This window comes from Syngnathus floridae, chromosome 2 (assembly GCF_059516105.1).
Source record: "Syngnathus floridae isolate MCC-2025c chromosome 2, RoL_Sflo_1.0, whole genome shotgun sequence".
In the NCBI taxonomy this organism is placed as follows: Eukaryota; Metazoa; Chordata; class Actinopteri; order Syngnathiformes; family Syngnathidae; genus Syngnathus; species Syngnathus floridae.
Window position 1 is genome coordinate 10,326,298 of NC_142414.1, and position 19,411 is coordinate 10,345,708.

General features: G+C 44.3%; 1 long non-coding RNA gene across 4 annotated transcripts in view; it reads right to left on the reverse strand.

Moving 5' to 3' along the window:
* LOC148401639 (uncharacterized) overlaps window positions 1-19,411 on the reverse strand; it is an 83,483-nt gene that overhangs the window by 55,333 nt on the left and 8,739 nt on the right. For all 4 annotated transcript variants that reach the window (XR_015854748.1, XR_015854745.1, XR_015854746.1 and 1 more), the window contains exon 2: window positions 17,855-17,931. This is a non-coding gene — a long non-coding RNA (uncharacterized LOC148401639). The remainder of the gene's footprint in view (window positions 1-17,854; window positions 17,932-19,411) is intronic.

Genomic DNA, 19,411 nt, shown 5'->3' on the forward strand with positions numbered 1-19,411 from the left:
TATTTGCATACTGCTAATTAATTGTTCTTAGATTCAGGTTTTTTAAAAGCAAAACTGTGATAGGGGCTGTATTTGTATTTATGTTTCAAAATGCACAATGCCGTGAAAATGTATGTGCCCTCTTCACAATTTTCTTACATCCATACATTGCATACTTTAGTTTGCCCACTTTAAAATGTCACAATGAACAATTTCTCAAATGAATACACATTATTTTATGGATGTAGTTTGCTTACATTACCATATAGCGAATTGGCAGGCACTCAATGCTGTAAGTTTTTTCTCCTCTCATTAGAGGAGATTTGTTGTGAAAGATAGAAAAGTGTGCAGTGTGCGCATCCGGCTGTTTTGAACAATTGCCTAGAAGTTGTGTGACAATTGATTATCTATTCGATGCTTATTTTACATTGGTGTTCAAGGAATATTAAGTTAAATGAAGTACTGATCTATGATGTTCTCTACTCTATGAACCTGCTCAAACATCTGAATTCTTTTACATAATTGAACATTTTTGAAAATGTAATGCAGTATTTACTTTTCCTAGTAACTAGTTACATTTATGAGGGAGTAACTCAAATACTAATTCAATTACTTTTTTGGAAACTGTAACTAATTACATTTTGGAAGTAATTTCCCCAACACTGTCCGTCAGTGCTGGATTTACGGACCATCCCATCAATCTGACTGACCATTATATCAGTTTGACGGAATGCCCGCATCTGCTAGTACAATAGACAGAACACGTTCTCACAAAAATTATGTACAAACTATGAAAGCACATGTTTACACTGGACACACCATTTTCATGAAAAATACTCAGAGATTACTAGTAAGTCATTTTGGTTCTGGTTGCCAGGCAACATTAGTGCAAAGCTGCAGCTTCCATTTTCTTTCAGGCACTGTGGTGATTTGTCTTGTGTTGTTTATGCACATTAGTCTGAGAGGAAATAGGGGGAGGAAACATGAAAAAGGGTGTGTATGAATGGGTTTGGGGCACAAAGGTAAAGCCAAAACCAGCCCATATGTCCTGTTCCCATGATTAATTATATTCAATGTATTTTGTTCTTCCTCATGTCTTGTTCTTTGTTATAATCGTAGAGGATATATTTGTCATTGAAGCTCTCTCTCTCTCGCTAAGCAACACACACATCCACAGACACAATCCTTAATGGTTATACATCGCTGTTTACAGTAAATGTTATGGAAGAGGGTAATGTAGGCACTGACCCAGACTGTGTTTGGTGCAATTTAAGTTAAGAGCCACCATTCTTTGGTCAAGTAGTGCTAAAGTGCTAATGCAAAGCTGTGTGTGTGTGTGTGTGTGTGTGTGTGTGTGTGTGTGTGTGTGTGTGTGTGTGTGTGTGTGTGTGTGTGTGTGTGTGTGTGTGTGTGTGTGTGTGTGTGTGTGCGGGCGTGCCGGGAAGGGTAGCTCAGACAGGCACACTCCATCATTCCCCAGATTCATCCGTCACTAAGGGACAGGCCACAAACGCACATGTACAGATGCCCGTCCAAAGGTTAACCAGCACACATCGATGTGTGTGTTTAGCGCTAAGTGGCGATGGCGTGTGATGTATGTGTTGTTATCTGCAACAGCCACTGTCACATTTTCTTCCTGCTTGAAGTAGGAAATGAATGTTCTTCTTTGGTTTTTATCTGGTGCACGTGGGGAATAGAATGGCCTTCTGATTTGAAATAACTAAAGGAAAAAAATTAATGGCATCACCGTGCAGTAACACTTCGACGGGACTGAAGCAACAGTTAATGCGGTTACAGAATATGTTGCCGAATGTGGCTTTCACATTCTTTCAAGGACATTTTTTCCATGAGCAATCACATGCAGGCAAATGCACGATTTGGTCCTGTGTTGTGTGAGTCATGATGCAGTTGGGAGGGTGAATGGCCCATTAGTGGTGAAATCAAGTACAGTATGGATTTCTATCTATCCATCCATCCATTTTCTGAACTGCTTTTCCTCACAAGGGTCACGGGTATGCTGGAGCCTATCCCAGCAGAGACGGACAACAATTTGCACTCACACTCACACCTACATGCATGTCTTTGGAATGTGGGAGGAGGTACGAGGAAGGTCAGAATCGGAATCGAACTCACCACTTCTGCACTGTGAGGCGGACATGCTAACCAGTCTGCCCACCATGCCGCACTCCGAATTCCCATAAATATATTGTAGGCTTTTTTTTTTATTTTACCATGCTGCCTAACTTTTAAGTATTATTTTTTATTTTGCAGTCATAAGAATTCCCCTTCACAAGAAGGGTTGCACCTTGGATCAAACCAAAAGCTAATACGATAAACAGCTGTTATGTATGTGAAATGCCCATCCGAATCATTGTAAAAGCACAAAGTTGTTTGCATGTATGAGGAAGTCAATTCGATAGTTTGAAGCTAATCTATTATGACAATATTTGTCATTTCATATAAGCGCCATTATTTCAAAAGTGGCCATGCATAGTAAAAACCCTGAAGCATCATCACCACATTTGTTTCAGTCAGTAATATTCAAGCCCATAAAGCCGGCTTCACTATTCTCAGCAAAGCCCACTGACAGACGAGCATTTTGGGTCAATTAGATAAAGGTTACAGATAAGCAGAAGATTCGTTGATAGCATAATTATAAGAGAGGAGCGCAAATGTCAAAGACGATGTTCAGTCTTGTTGGTGCCAAAAACGCTTGAACACCTCTGCTTTAAACCAACCATTTAGAGGAGGAGATAAATACAATAACGGGTTCATGAAGCATCTTTGATGCTTCATTTTCCCATCACCACCTATAACTTATAAAACTCAGTTGATAAAGAATGAGGCTTTTGAGGGATAAGTGGAAAAAAAAATTGAGATAATGTGGTTGAATAAGTGAATACACTCTTGAAATCTTGTGGTTCAATAAACATCTACATTCAAACTCAAGTTAAATGGGAGTCAGTCCACAAATGCCACTACACACACTTCTGATTAAAGGCAAATAAAGTTCAGCTTTTCTAGTAAGCTTTTCCTAACATTTCGTGTCACATCGAATAGCACAAACTGTCGTCCGCAAAGAGCTCCCATGGCATCTCATTGTTTTAAAGTATCAGCCGTAGGAAGGGTAAAAATAATCTACAGTGTAGACAGTGATCATCAAATGATTATAGTATGGGAAAGCAGTGACATTGCCAAGAATTGGACATCCCTCTGAAATTAACGGAAGGACAAAAAAATGAGGCTGCCAAGTGGCTGACATGAAAGAAGCTGCAGAAATTTCTGGTAAGTACTGGCTGTTTTGTACATGTGACAACAATCTCCTGTATTCCTTAAAGTAGAGTGGCAAGATCTTATCTTAAAGTAAAACAGCCTGCCTGCATTTTACAAAGCACAGGTGAAGTCTACCAAACACAAAAAAAACTTGTTGCTGTCTGGTGAAACCAAGGTTGAACTTTTTGTTGATAATTTCAAAAGGTATCTTTGAAACATGACACACTGCTCATCACCAAAAGAACACCATGCTTGAAATGAAGCAAAGTAGGTCTTATGTTGAAAGTCACATTAATAATGGAAAATGATTAAAGGCTACTTCTCTAGTTCTCATTTTTATATCATGTATCCAATAACTAGCATTTGAATAGGGGAGTGTTGACATTTTTTTATTAACTGCACATCTTTTGGATCTTTTGTGCGAGAAAGCCAGAGCACCTAGTAGAAAGTCAACACAAGTGGGATATTGAAACCCAAAGCGCAACACAAAAGTTCTTTGCTGTGCTAAGCAATATGCCACTGAGCCGCCCATAAAGGCGCACTCCCCGATGTGTTGTGAGTCTGAGCCTGACTATAAAAAAATTTCAAGTCTTTTTATGTTGTCACTATTAAGTCTGTCTTTGCCTGAAAATAGTCTGCCGGCTTTGAACGTGTTTTGACGGCTTACTTTCAGATCAATGAATTGTAACTGAGGCGTGTGTGGGTAAATATTTGAATTTCATGGTTTTTTAATTAGCCTTCATCTTTGCTCGTTCTTCAACTCACAAAGCGGGTTTGTACTTACTGTTTGACTCTAATGCATGCATTTTTTTTTTTTAAGTTAGCAGTGAGTAAAGATTAGAGGCAACATGCAAATGAAAACGCGATCGTAAAAACTACTGGTGTGCAAGGGAATGTATAAAGTGAACCCCCGCTATTTGAGCAGGATATGGACCTGGCTGGCCTGCAAATATCAAAAATAATGCAAAACATTGATGTCTATATATGAACTTTTTCATTCATCTTCATAGCCGTACAACTTTGAATGACTGCAGTTTCCTGAGAATTTCTTACAGGGGCAAAAATTCATTGCAAGTCTGTGATTTCCCCTGGCGATGACAATAATAACATCACACATTCCTACAATCAATAAAACAGATCTAACGTTCACATCGGATACTTGATTTCTTCATCTTTCATCATCAAGCAAACCACCAGCAGCAGCCACCTGGTTAAGGTAAAGCTGAGACTAAGATAAATTCTCTCTTCTCATAAAGAGATCCATACGTTAATAACGTTAAGAACTGGCTACTTGTTGGATTAAATATCCCCCTCACAGGACCTCTTTCTTCATTGTCACGTCGGATGAATTACTCAAGGAGAAAGAGCTCAAATAGTGAAATGAAAATTTTATATTTTGTAGGGTTTGTTCAAAGCTTATCAGTCCATCTTATTCATTGGCTTCAGAGAGTAAGTGGAAGGACAGGGAGACAAAGAGATCATGTGGATGGAATCAGCGGCAGGAGGGTGTGTGGGTGGACTGAAAGGCAGTAAGCAGTTGGCTGAGGAAGCTTATCACACCTGGATCGGTTCCTCACATGTTTAAGATTAAAGTTCAAATAGAAGTTTGGTTAGGTTAAGGTCAGCAACTGCTCAGTGCCGTTGTCCAAAACCCACTTCAAGTGTGAATGTTTGCTGTCACATCATTCTGAACAGAAAAGTGTTATCTTTTGATGATGACTGCCTGCTTAATATTGTTGGATAACTGGGAGGCAGAAAGTGAAATGAACTTAAGTGAAATTGTTAAATTAATGTATTGCAGTATGTATGTTCGTTTTCTATCTGTAATTTATGTAAATGTACGACTGCCAGTCTTGGTGAGGACACTCTTGAAAAAGAGGTTTTTTATCTCAATAGGGGGGTAATTATCAACTGTGCGTTAATCAAAGTCAAAGTCAGCTTTATTGTCAATTTCTCCACATGCCAAAGACACACAAAGAAACCGTGCTCAGCGTGATGCTGGCGGAGATTTTGTCGCCAACACGCACCACCTGAGGCCTCTGACAGAGGAAGTCCAGTAGCCAGTTGCAGAGCTCAGCTCGTCGAGTTTGCAGATGAGTCGCTGCGGCACAATGGTGTTGAAGGCAGAGCTGAAGTCCACAAACAGCAATCTCACATATGTTCGTCAGCATCGTAGTAAATTGCCAATTAAAACACTGAGATTTATATGGAATGATGAAACAACTCCAATACTTCCTGTTTGTTTAATGTAACATTCCGCTCTATAATCAAATTACAAGAATAATGTATTTTCTTTCTGTTGCCGGTCCTTCATTTCAGAATGACCTCCCCTTAAATGTTAAGCAAGCCCCGCTCTGTCTATTTATGAAACTCGTTTGAAGACCCATTTTTATTGTTTGGCTTTCGACTGATTTTTTTGACTGTTATTCTTCTGCAAATGTGTTTGAGTTTACTGTTTACACTGTCCCATTGCTATTTGTGACGTGTTTTGTTATAGATGTGTCTGTTGTAAAATACTCTTTACAAATAAATTTGTATTAGATTGCGTTGTATCAGGATCCATGTTTTTGCTAAGTTTCGAAAATCAACTACAGGAGTAGGTAATGTGAAATGACTGCTTGGTGAAAATATCCTACAATCTCTCTTAGGATTAATACATTCGTTTTTAAATGTAAACAAATGTGCTGACAAGTACATGCCAGTGCAACTGTTGGTACTGTCATCCCTGTTGCTAATTAAAGACAATCTGAGCCAATTAAACGCATGAAAAAGGTCATGTTTGTTTATACATAGTCTTGACTAAAGTTATGAAGGACTTCAACACTTCAATTACTGCAGCCCTAGCTTATTTAGCGCCCTTGACGGGATTCAATTTTTTTAACATTGCTTTAATTTATAAGATAACATCACACAACTTGACATGAAAATGGAACATTTTCTGAATTTGACTGTACCATTAATGCCAAACAAATTATGCAAGTGACTTGCTGTGTGACACCTAATTAGACCAATTGCCTAATTAAACCAAAAATGGGCTACAACTTGGCCTCTTTTCCGCAATTTTCACTATTCTTTTTTTCTTATTTTCCTCTCCAAGTGCTCAGGATAGTTTTTGTCGTTTTTAAAAGTTTAGAAAGTTCTCTGGAGTCATGTGTACAACCCGTCACCAACCCCGATAATATCAATTATTCAGAGAAGAGTATTTGGTAATACAATTTTTTTTGTGATTGGACATTTCTTTAAATTCTGATCTACGTTAACTGTTCCATGTTCAGGATTAGTTTTCAAGTTATTGTAAATATGTTCAGCTTCCCCACTTGAAAGAGATTACTATCATATTATATTGTTAAATTCTACCCAGTTAAAGTCACACAAAACATGGAAGAGGCTCCCCAACCGAGGCACAAGGCATGGGTGTAATGAAATGATGCCATTATTAGGTTGCAATATAATGAAAATCCTTTGCACTAATGGAAATGTTGATGATTAATGGTCTCAGAGGGAGACCCTGTGTTAGTTTTGCACTGGAATTCAGATGGGATTGCAAAGATTTTCGTGACTTAAATAGCGTCTCGCTGCAGGGGGGGTTAGCATAGCAAAGTAAAATCATTCTCTCATTGTTGATCATTTTTATGTGATAATTGATAAATAATGTGACATATATGTGTTATGTGATGTGCAAGAGTGGAATGTTTTCTCAACAGGTGAAAGAATGCATTGAAATGTATATAGTGTTGGTTTCGACTTGCCTCTGTATCTGTATGTAAAGATGGGAATTGAGTCGAAAATCAAATCACATACTGTAGACACTTTTACAGTGTGCATCCCTAGCACAATATGCATTTGGCAGCTTCCTGATATAGTAGCAAAATGCCGACACTGTTGTCTTCTACGTTGTTGTGAAAAGAAAATGGTATTTGCAACTCCTTGTTAAGACTAAGTAAAATAGATCTTGGTGTATGCTTATATTGTTGGATAGATAATAATTTCACACCATAAGTGACTCCTGAGTATAAGTCGCACCCCCGGCCAAACTATGAAAAACATTATGCCTTATAGTCCGGAAAATACGGTGCAATTATTCAACTTTAAATGTGGTAAATACTGTAAGTTGTGTCAGAGGGAAGTAGAACAAGAGTTGGCCTGTACTTGAACCGGCTGACTATATGCTATGTCAATCACATTGTTTCTAACAACATTACACTTTAATGAGCTTGAGCAATGAGGTGCACTTGACCCAAGCAAAACTGTTGAACAAAGCGATTTGGGCATATTGTTTTCTGATGTCCCACATTCCAGCTTAATTGCCCAATAATGAAATAAAAACTTGCTTTGTTCGTAAAAGGCCAAGTGTGTCTGCATAATGTCCCGTCTGTCATTTCCCAAGCACAAATGCAACACCATTGTCTTCATTTCTCCACCAAGACTAGTGTTGGGATCGGTTTCGTCTGCAAATAAACCAGCTGCTGTGCCTGAGAACCAACAAAATATCTTCACCAGGTTTGCAAGTAGTGAGAAAGGAGACAGTGAATTGTAACCAAAGCGATAAAGATGTATTGTGTGTGTGAGAGAGAGAGAGAGAAAGAGAAAGAGAGAGAGAGAGAGAGACAGAGAGAGAGAGAGACAGACAGACAGAGAGAGACAGACAGAGAGAGAGAGAGAGAGAGACAGACAGAGAGAGAGAGCGAGACAAACAGAGAGAGTGGGGGGACATAGAGAGAACGAGACAGACAGAAACAGAGAGAGAGAGAACGACAGAGACAGAAAGAGAGCGAGAAACAGACAGACAGAGAGAGAGAGAGAGAGGGGGGGGGACCACTGCAGCATAAAAAGCCAATTTTCTAAACCTTTGAAACCCCCTCCTGCTTGGGAACAATTACTGTCGATAGGGAGACCGTTATAACTAAACACGCCGGTGCCTGACAGTGAAGATAAACTTTGGAGAGAGAGCAGACAGTGTGCCATGTTTGTTGCAGATTATGATAGCGGCTTCGCTGGAGCTGGTCATTGCCTGCAGTAACAATGCAGAGAATCAGAGGCAATGAAACAATCCACAGCAGAATTTATTAGCCAGCAGACGCCAGTTATCAGCCAATGTCAAGCGTAGTTATCCAAGATGAAAAATTACATAAACATCTCAGAATGTCTGGAGGAAAATATCTGCAGCAGACAAATACCTTGCGACCTCTGGTATTCAGAAACTCAGCATTCATGTCTGCATGCTTCTGCTAACATATGAGAGGCTCAAATCAATCTGGCACCTGGGTTTAACCCAATTTGAGTTAAAAATGAATCAATTTAACTTGTTTCGCCCAAAACAAACAATTTTATTGTACAAACGATTGGATTGGGTTTTTTGCAATCCAATACTGACCCTACTTCCTGGGTTGGTCCAATATTTAACTCAGCAGTTTTAAGGGTGTACACAAATCATTTAGGCGCCCAAAGCAATGACTGTTTTTTTTTTAATGCCTACTCTCACTGGATCACTACTCTAGATGTGATCAGATACTACATTTACGTGATGTTAAAATCACAGTTTTTGGTTTCCTCTAACTTTCTTGTCATATTTGCCGATGATAACTGAAGCTATTTAGACTTGGTACTTTTAATGGCTTCGGTGTAGCCAATTGTCTTCGCTATATTAGCACAAATACAGTACCTTTCTGTCAAGTAAGCAGATGCATCAAACATATTAACCTTGAGTTTGCCTCAGACAATATATGCCAATAATTGTAGGTAGATTGATGTAGAAGATAATGATGATATATAGTGAGAGGCAAGAGACCCCGGGAGACCTTTGTCTTTTCATAGGCGTTTCATCTTTTGCAAGCTCAATACTTTCCACAAACCAAGACTCAGGGAAAAAAAAAGGTTGTGTAAGAAGCACTTGTTGAGAGGTTTAAACTCCACGCACCATTTCAACTTCCACTAAACAGATGAGGAGTCAGTGGCTTTGCCCAAGAGAAAACAAATATTATCCACTCCCAGCCTACCCTCCCAAATTCAGTACTTTTATTATTTCCTGGCAGCAGAATAAGCACACAAGCATTCATAGATTTCACCTCTACTCTGATAAAGGTTATCTTGGCAATTTAGTTTCGGTGATATCACATTATGGAGAGAGTTATGAGGTGGAAATCAAATTTTCTTCGTACAGACTTGCAGGAGAGGAGATGAAAGCTGTATGAGACTGCACAGTAATGATATGGTTGAGGCTTGTTTAGACTGTGTGTGTGGAGTGTGCGTGGATTCCATTTTGCAAGTTCACTGCCAGCACGAGCTATTTCACTATAGTGCATTTTCAAAATTGCCTCATGCCACTGCAAGCTGATGTTGCACGTGGGAAATTGCATAGAGGTTTGCAAATAAGTCTCAGGACTGCTAATTGGGCTTTGCAGACACATGCCAATAGTTTAGGACAGACAGCTTGTTTTTGGACTCAAATTCATCAGGAAGAAAGAAAAAAAAATGCTGTTGTGTGTTATCTATTTATTTATGGACGTGTTTTTCTTACAAATATTTACTAACATTACACCTTAACTACTGCGTTAGCCGAGGTTAATGATCAGTTGTGGGTGATCATTTTTTCCCGGCCCACATGAACAATGTGTTTATTTATTCATGTATATTCCATCCTCGTTCCTTTTCAAGAAAAGAGTCGCCAATCAGAACGATACACAAAATCACTGTATATCAGTAAAGTGTGTGGGTCAGTTCAGAACAATGGAACGAAAAACCTTTTTAAAAAATGCATCATGTAGGTTTTTAGCTAAAGATCACTGATTCATTTATTTCACTGGCAATCAGAAGGGTTCCACCTCAGCTTGATCACACTTGAATCTAATCTGTCATCATCAAAATACGACGCGTTTATGGAGTCGATGTAAACATGCCGTGCGACTAGCACCCCACGCATCCTTTCTTGTCAAACAAGGATAAGGTATCATCCTGTGAGAACATTCAGGAATTTTAGGATAAGTTATACTGCTATAAATGGCGTTGAACCACAAGTTACTCTTAATGAGATTGTTTTTTTATTGTTTTAGTAATTTATTTGGGCTTTGCACCCTTTGCAAATATGTCTCAAATTATGAACGTTTTCTGGTTCTTTGGGCTAACAGGTTCAGAAATAACACATTCACTATAAATAAAAAGATCGTTAAAGCAAATGTAATGGAACTTTAAATGATTTGCACTTCATTTGTACATGTTTTGTTTCCTACCTCAGTTTGTCACCTCCAGCAGATTGTTTGTATTTGCACATTCTGGACCGCAGCCATGTTTTTACTTCAATTCATTAAAGTAAAAGACAATTCAAACAATTTTCTCTTGTGCTTGGGATACTAAGGTGACAGCAGCACCTGGATACTAGTGTGAATGATATGGTGAAAATGCCAATATGTCGGAGGGTAACAGGTCACAGCAACCTATGTTTTGATTGTGGGGAAGAAAAGAACTATGAACTTATCAGTTTTTGCAAAGTTAGTTAATACATTTTCAATAATGAACTTTGAATTGAACTAGTTCATTTTAAAAGTTGTGAACTGAACAAGTTCATGTAGAAAATTAACATTAACATTTATGTCAGGCGCAGAGCAGGAAGAGGACTCGAATGCAGAGATTCCAAGGTTCAAAAAGATGTTTATTGTCTCCACTGATGGTCGAACAAAAATCGCCTCACTAGGAGGGAAAAAAGGGGAAACTAAGGCGCCTCGAACCGAGGGAGAAAAAGGGGAAATCAAAGCGCCTCGAACCGAGGGAAAAAAGGGGGAAATCAAAGCGCCTCGAACCGAGGGAAATACAAAAACAAGGGAGCGATGTAACCAAATTAACATCGGTGATCAAAAACGTTCAGACAAGGCTTCTACGTGGAACTCGAGGGTTTCGTGGTCGCTAGTGTTCTCAACAAGGGAAGACGCACTGGCACTGGATACGAGGAAGGACGCGGGTTATATGGACACAGGAGGGAAACCCAGGTGAAGACAATTGGACATTGACGCAGGTGCACACACTTGGAATCAGGGTTTCACGTGACCGGACGCACAGGGGAAGGACACACCGACTGGAACGAGAGGACAGTTTCACAATAAAACAGGAAGTGATCCGAACGACACATGACAGCATGACATAACCCCCCCTCTAGGGCCGGATCCCAGACGGACCCGGAGCATCGGGGTGAGCCGCGTAAAAGTCATCTAGCAGCCCGGGATCCAAGATATAGCTACGCGGCACCCATTGCCGCTCCTCAGGCCCGTAACCCTCCCAGTCCACCAGGAACTGCCAGCCTCGGCCCTTCCGGCGCACGTCCAGCAGCTTCTTAACTGTGTAGGCAGGCCCACCCCCCACCGTCCGCGGAGGCGGGGGTGCCGCGGGAGCCGGCACCATCCCACTCTCCCTAACCGGCTTGACCTTCCCGACGTGGAAGGTGGGATGCACCGCAAGGGACCGAGGCAGACGGAGTCGCACAGCCGCTGGACCGACGACCTTGGAAATCGGGAACGGCCCCACAAAACGGGGGGCCAGCTTCCTGGAGCCCACCTGGAGGGGAAGGTCCCGGGCTGACAGCCAGACCCGCTGGCCGGGCCGGTAGGCGGGCGCCGGACGACGTCTCCGGTCAGCCATCTTCTTCACCCTGTCCCCCTGGCGGACCAGTATGGCCCTTGCCGCCGCCCAGATGCGCCGACAGCGTCTCACCACGGCGCGCGCCGAGGTAACTGACACCTCCGGCTCGCTGTCGGGGAAGAGCGGGGGCTGGTATCCGAAGACGCACATGAAGGGGGACATCCCGGTAGCCGTGGTGGGAAGGGAGTTATGGGCGTACTCCACCCAGGTCAAGTTTTGACTCCACGACGAGGGGTTCTGGGTTACCAAACAGCGGAGGCCCGTTTCCAGCTGCTGGTTAATGCGTTCTGCTTGGCCGTTCGCTTCCGGGTGGTAGCCCGAAGTGAGGCTCACGGTGGCCCCTATAAGCTTGCAGAAGGCTTTCCAAAAGCGGGACACGAACTGGGGGCCCCTATCTGACACGACGTCCCGAGGAAATCCATGAATTCTGAAGACGTGGTCCATGAGAACCACTGCCGTACGTTTTGCCGAAGGTAATTTGGGCAGGGCAATGAAGTGGGCCATCTTGGAGAACCTATCCACGACGGTGAGTATCGTCGTCTTACCGCTAGACACCGGCAGTCCCGTGACAAAATCCACCGAGATGTTGGCCCATGGTCGAGAGGGGATGGAGAGAGGTTGCAGCAACCCCACACGGCTGCCCGGAGTGTTCTAACTTCGCGCACAGATGGAACAGGCTGCAACATACTCCCGGACGTCTGCCCCCATGGATGGCCACCAGAATCTTTGTTGGATGACGTGCAGGGTTCTTCGCACGCCTGGGTGACACGTGAGCCGGGAGGTGTGCGCCCAGTGGATCACTTGGGATCGTAGTTGGGGCGGAACGAACAGTCTATTCTCGGGACTTCCTCTAGGGGGTGGATCATCGTGGTTTGCCTGCTTCACCAAGTCCTCTATGGGCCAGGTTACGGCTCCCACCACGCAGTGAGGGGGGAGAATGGGCTCTGGCTCTGTGGACACCGGGTCTGGGCTGTAGACGCGTGACAGCGCATCGGGTTTGGTGTTCTTGGCCCCCGGTCTGTAAGACAACGTGAAATGGAAACGGTTAAAGAAGAGGGACCAACGAGCCTGGCGGGAGTTCAATCGCTTGGCATCCTTGATATATTGCAGGTTCTTGTGATCGGTCCAAACCAGAAAGGGGTGTTGGGCTCCCTCCAGCCAGTGTCTCCATTCTTCAAGGGCTTTTTTGACCGCCAACAATTCCCGATCTCCAACGTCGTAGTTCTGCTCCGCGGGGGTCAGCCGTCGGGACAAAAAGGCGCATGGATGGAGCTTGTTGTCGGCCTGGGATCTCTGAGACAGGACGGCGCTGATTCCCTGACTGGAGGCATCAACCTCCACCACGAACTGACGAGATGGGTCAGGCAAGGTAAGGATTGGGGCGGTGGTGAACCGCCTCTTCAGCTCCTGGAAGGCGGCTTCAGCCTCCGCCGTCCAGCGAAACGGAACCGTCGGGGAGGTGAGAGCGTGCAGGGGAGCCGCGGTGGCGCTGAAGCCTCGTATGAATCGTCTATAAAAGTTAGCAAATCCCAGAAATTGCTGTACTCTTTTGCGGCTATCCGGTACCGGCCATTGGGTCACCGCGCTCACTTTGGCTGGGTCCATCTGGACCTTCCCTGGGGCTATGATGAAGCCAAGGAACGATATTGTTTCTGCATGGAACTCGCTCTTTTCGGCCTTTACATAAAGTCGATGGTCCAGGAGCCGTTGCAGGACCGACTTAACATGACTCTCATGGGTCCTCAAATCTGGTGAATAAATTAAGATGTCATCCAAGTAAACGAAAACAAAGTGGTCTAAGAAATCACTCAAAACATCATTGATCATGGCCTGGAAGACCGCGGGGGCATTGGTTAGGCCAAACGGCATTACCCGGTATTCAAAGTGTCCCCTGGGGGTGTTGAAGCCCGTCTTCCACTCATCACCTTCCCGAATGCGCACGAGGTGATACGCGTTACGCAAATCTAGCTTGGTGAATACCCGAGCCTGCTGCAACTGATCAAACACGGCCGACATGAGTGGGAGGGGGTACCGATTCTTTATAGTGATCTGGTTGAGGGGACTGTAATCTATGCAGGGGCGCAGGGTACCGTCCTTCTTCCCCACAAAGAAAAACCCGGCCCCTGCAGGCGATGATGACGGCCTGATCAGACCCGCTTTCAGTGACGCGTCAATATAGTCATTTAAGGCCTTCTTTTCGGGGCCCGAAAGGGAATAAAGTCTCCCCTTGGGGATCGAAGCACTGGGCAATAGGTCTATGGCGCAGTCGTAAGGACGATGGGGTGGTAAGGAGCTTGCCTTGGCTTTGCTAAATACCTCCGCGAGTTGATGGTAGCATTTGGGTACTTGGTTTAGATCCGGAGATCTGGACTCTGGTTCAGGAGACACAAAGTCCGAGGGAGAGGTGCATGTGGACTCGATCGAAGGGTTCGGTTTGACACACGATACTTGGCACTGGGATGCCCACCCCTTTATCTCCCCTGACTCCCAGTTTATTGCAGGGTTGTGGTGTTTTAGCCACGGATAACCGAGGATAAGCGGATTCAGGGGGGAGGTGACTACATGCAGTCTTACTAGTTCATGATGAGTGCCAAACGACAATGAGAGGGGTTCGGTTATATAGGATACGTCAAAAAGGGCTTGTCCGTTAAGTGCCTTAGCCTTTATGGTTGTGTTCAAGGGTTCGGTCTTTACGCCTATGCTGCGAGCAAAAGCCCAGTCAATCAAATTCTCGTCGGCCCCTGAGTCAATCAACACCCCGAGCTCGAGTTCCTTGCCTTGGCAGGTTAGCGTCCCGACGGGTAGAACCCTATTCTTCTGCCGGACCACGGAGAAGGTGCTTACCCTCAGCGCACTCCGCTCCGGGCAGGAGAGGAGGAGATGACCAAGCGCCCCGCAGTAGTAGCATCTGCCCTCCTGGCGTCGACGCTGTCTTTCCTCTTCGCTCAATTTGGCCCGGCCGAGCTGCATGGGTTCCGTCCCCGCGAGTGGCCCTCCCGGGATCGATCTTGGGTGGTGCGTCTCGTGGAATGACCGCCCGCCCAATGATGCGGAAGGAGTAACGATCGCACCCCGGCTTGCGCGCTGCTTCCTCCACTCCTGTAGTCGGTTGTCCGTTCGGACGGCCAACGCGATGAGAGCGTCGAGTTCCACAGGAAGATCAAGGGGAATGAGTTGGTCCTGGATGGTCCCGGAAAGACCCCGGAGAAAAGCATCGTACAGAGCCGTCGAGTTCCATCCGCTCTCCGCGGCCAGAGTGCGGAAGCGGATCGCGTAGTCGCTGACCGTCTCTCGACCCTGGATGATGTGGGACAGCTCTCGTGCCTTCTCTCGGTCCGTGGGAACTGGATCGAACACCATGCGCAGGCCTTCGATGAATCCGGAAAACGTGTGACAGGTAGCGGAATTCCTGGCCCATTCTGCGGTCGCCCACGTCCGGGCTCTTCCCGTCAAATAGGAGATCGTGTACGCCACCCGGGAGCGTTCCGTTGGGAAGTCGCCGGGAGCTCGCTCGAACTGCATCTCACAATTCGTTATAAAGGCTCGACTCAGCCCGGGTTCACCTGCATATCGTTCCGGGGAAGCCAGTCTGATCCCCCTCGCCAGAGGCGCGGGCGCCGGGTGGTCCACAGGGGGCGCCGCTGTGGAGCAGGGCGTCGCAGCTCGCCCCGTGGTCAGCAGAGTGAGGACGTCTTGCATTTGGCGACTCAGCGAGTCCACCTGGGCGGCCACCGCCTCTCTGAAGTCATCCTGGTTCTTCACCAGTTCCTGAACGCCAACACTCAGAGCGTCTACCTGCTTCTGCTGTTGGCCCAGTTGCGTAGTCTGGGAGCGTACTTGGGCGACCAGCTGCGCTGTCTCTGCCGAGTCCATGTCTGGCCAGTGCGTAATGTCAGGCGCAGAGCAGGAAGAGGACTCGAATGCAGAGATTCCAAGGTTCAAAAAGATGTTTATTGTCTCCACTGATGGTCGAACAAAAAACGCCTCACTAGGAGGGAAAAAAGGGGAAACTAAGGCGCCTCGAACCGAGGGAGAAAAAGGGGAAATCAAAGCGCCTCGAACCGAGGGAAAAAAGGGGGAAATCAAAGCGCCTCGAACCGAGGGAAATACAAAAACAAGGGAGCGATGTAACCAAATTAACATCGGTGATCAAAAACGTTCAGACAAGGCTTCTACGTGGAACTCGAGGGTTTCGTGGTCGCTAGTGTTCTCAACAAGGGAAGACGCACTGGCACTGGATACGAGGAAGGACGCGGGTTATATAGACACAGGAGGGAAACCCAGGTGAAGACAATTGGACATTGACGCAGGTGCACACACTTGGAATCAGGGTTTCACGTGACCGGACGCACAGGGGAAGGACACACCGACTGGAACGAGAGGACAGTTTCACAATAAAACAGGAAGTGATCCGGACGACACATGACAGCATGACAATTTATTGTTAACAGGCTTTCATATACAATCATAGTGTATAAATTGAGAATAGCACTATTCTATGAAGGCAGCAGAGTGGGATATCTTAATAGATTTTTAAAATGCCAAAGACTTACTGTAGTCCTTGACAATACGGTACAAGTTATTTCGAGCAACAAACTGATAACCTCCTGCCAGAAATAATTCATCTTGTGGTTAATACCTCTTTTCAAACTTGGATTCTTCTATCTACATTATTTTTGGTTTAACAGGGATATTGTTCGTAAGGAGAGTTGAGGGGGTCATTCGAGGGGGTGGGTTTAATCAGAGAAAGGAGCTCATGTGGGGTGGTCAATGAACAAGAAGCAAGGTACGTCTGACAAGTGCACGGATCAGAGAGACCAGAAAATAGATGGATAACAAATGAGGAAGAATAACTAAATGCATTTGTATGCCATCCCTGTGTTTAATCCAAAACATAACAGTCTTGTTTTCAAACAAAGTTAACCAACAAGATGAGACGTAACTCATTTGATCATATTTCAATTGGATTTCCCTGAGCACCAACAATGAAACAATATTGAAAGGCACTAAAGCCAAATTAAATCATTTTCACCAAATGCACTCATTTGAATATGAAGCGCACAATAATTAATTAATTGTCATTTAGCGGCAGCGGTCACCCCTATGAATAGCCACGTTCTCTCCACTCAGACAAAAGAGAGGCCTGGATCAGGCTCACTCAGTACCCGTATCACGACTTGCAGCGCATTAGCAACTATTATGTGGCTCCCTTCTCCTCTCTGGTTCTGCCCCAGCAGAGCGAGTCACTGAGTGCTGCGTGCTTTCCTTTTGGTGCAAGGCAGAGGCTGCCATGAAAAGAGTGCAGCTCATGTTCAAAGCTGTAAACTCCATAGGGTCGCACAATTCATTTTAGTATAATTCGTTTTACAGGCATAAATTTGACACATTGTATAGCCGTTTATCAGTACCGATGGGGTGTGAAGAAGGTGCACTTTCATTACAATATATTACACGTAATACTAATGTGGTGATTTTGACATAATTCCCTCACGAAACTAAGGACTGATTAGAATTTTCCGCTTGTGTTTTTGGCTTGCCAGACTTCTGCTCAGAACAATGCGTCCATCATGTCTGACTCATAGTTCTGACGTTCAGGATTTGAATCTCTGTACCGGCCTCTTTGTTTGGAGATTGCATGTTTGCTCTGGGGACTTGCACCCAAGCATGCGTGGGTGGTTTATTGACGACTAGTGTACTGCACAATGTCCATAGGTGTGAATACCTGTGTTTTGATGCTCTCTGAGAATTGAGGGCAGCTGGAGTCGGTTTTAGCTCACTTACGGCCCTAATGAGCCTAATGGATGGATTGATGATGGCAGTGAATGGACGCACACCTTATGATTATAATGAATTGTTGCCAAATAACCTAATTGCACATTCAGCATCTTCTTTCAAACTTTTCCCTATTTGGGGTTCACCGTTATTGATGCATACAAGTTGTAATTAAATCAGATAGAAGAAAAAAACTTGAATTTACCTGTTTGTTCAAATCCATGGCATTGGCATTCAAGCAATAATCATTCTGTCAGTCTGAATATTGGTGCAGTGGAAAACCTGTAGACAGTTAGGAGAGAAAGGGGGAAATAAATTATGTAACTCGGCAGACGATGTTTGATGATTAGATGCAATTAATTTGAAGGTGCCAAATAACAGAACATCATTTATAAATAGTTCTTCCTCAAGGTGCTTGAAAATTCTGCCTTCCGTGGAGGATTTTGCAGTGTGGCTGTGGGAATTTTTGTCAACTGAGTGTGAGGTCAGAGGTGGAGGGTGTTGGATTCCAGGGTCTGGCTCCCATTCTCTGTTCGTGAGGTTTTAATCATTTGACATGAGGGCTCTGTGCGGTCTAGTCTTCAAGGACATTGCAGAAAGGGGTCTTTTTGCAAGATGACCGACCTCTCTGTGGAACAGGTCAACTGCCAAGGATGAGAAGAAAGCTCTAGAATTGTTGCTTGTCAATGGGTGATTTACAAAAGTGTTTATGAATACACGCACGGAAGCGAAGCTTTCACGAGTCCTGCTTTATTCGGTCGTCTTCGGGCTCCAGCTTGTAACCCAGCAACAGCGCTTTCAAGGTTTAATAGCACTGCCTGCCTGCAGTCACAACCAAGCGGCTCCAACCAACCAAGCGGTTCCAGCCCCGACTGAGGATTTCCATTTCCTACCGCCATGTGGGGCTGACAAATAAAGATCCATCTAATTCTTCTTCTTTATAATCTACTGCTATGGCAAAAATTCACACCCACAGCACCTGCCTACTACTTAACAGGAGATCAAATAGTCCATCAGAGTTCCCAACCTAGTATCTGTCGTGTAATTTGCACCACATTCACCTGCATCTTTAAGTAAGTTGACCCGAAAATGGTTACAGCATGAGAGGGAACAGATGATAGCGGTGAAGTCACACTCAGTACCCACAGGAACATCTCAGGCGACGCAGCAACAGCATGTGAGTCAGTGAGAGATGACACGATGCACTGTGATTTGGTGTCCTCTTTTTGACCACAGAGATGCAGTTACTCTCCTTAAGTAGCAGGGGTCTTCTTCTTCATGTCAATTTGATCTTTTTTTTTTTTTTCTTTTGTGTGTGCGTGCGTGCGAGCGTGCTGGGGTCGTTTTCTTAGCTCAGCAAAGTTATTCTTGATCTGAACATTGCCACAGAAAGACATTAATTACAGGTTGTTAAGGCCTCACTGAAGGCAACACTCAAATGGACCACGTTTATCTATCATTTCTTTGGATGGAGTATATCCCTAGGTGTAACTCGTGTCGGTGTTTAACAGGTTCAAAGTGAATTGTCACGTTTGAGAATTATTTTTATATTGTGGCCAAACGTCACCTAAAATGTGAAAACCCAATAAACAAAACTTGTATCCTTGAGTCTGGGAAGGACATTGCTGGGATTTGGCAGGGGAGCCCTCAAAACAAGAGAGAACAGCATCTGCTCCGGCAGATAACATTCAGCATTTACTGGTTCGAAAAGAAGCACCATGGAGACAAGCCACAAATGTATACTTTGCAGCATTATTGAATG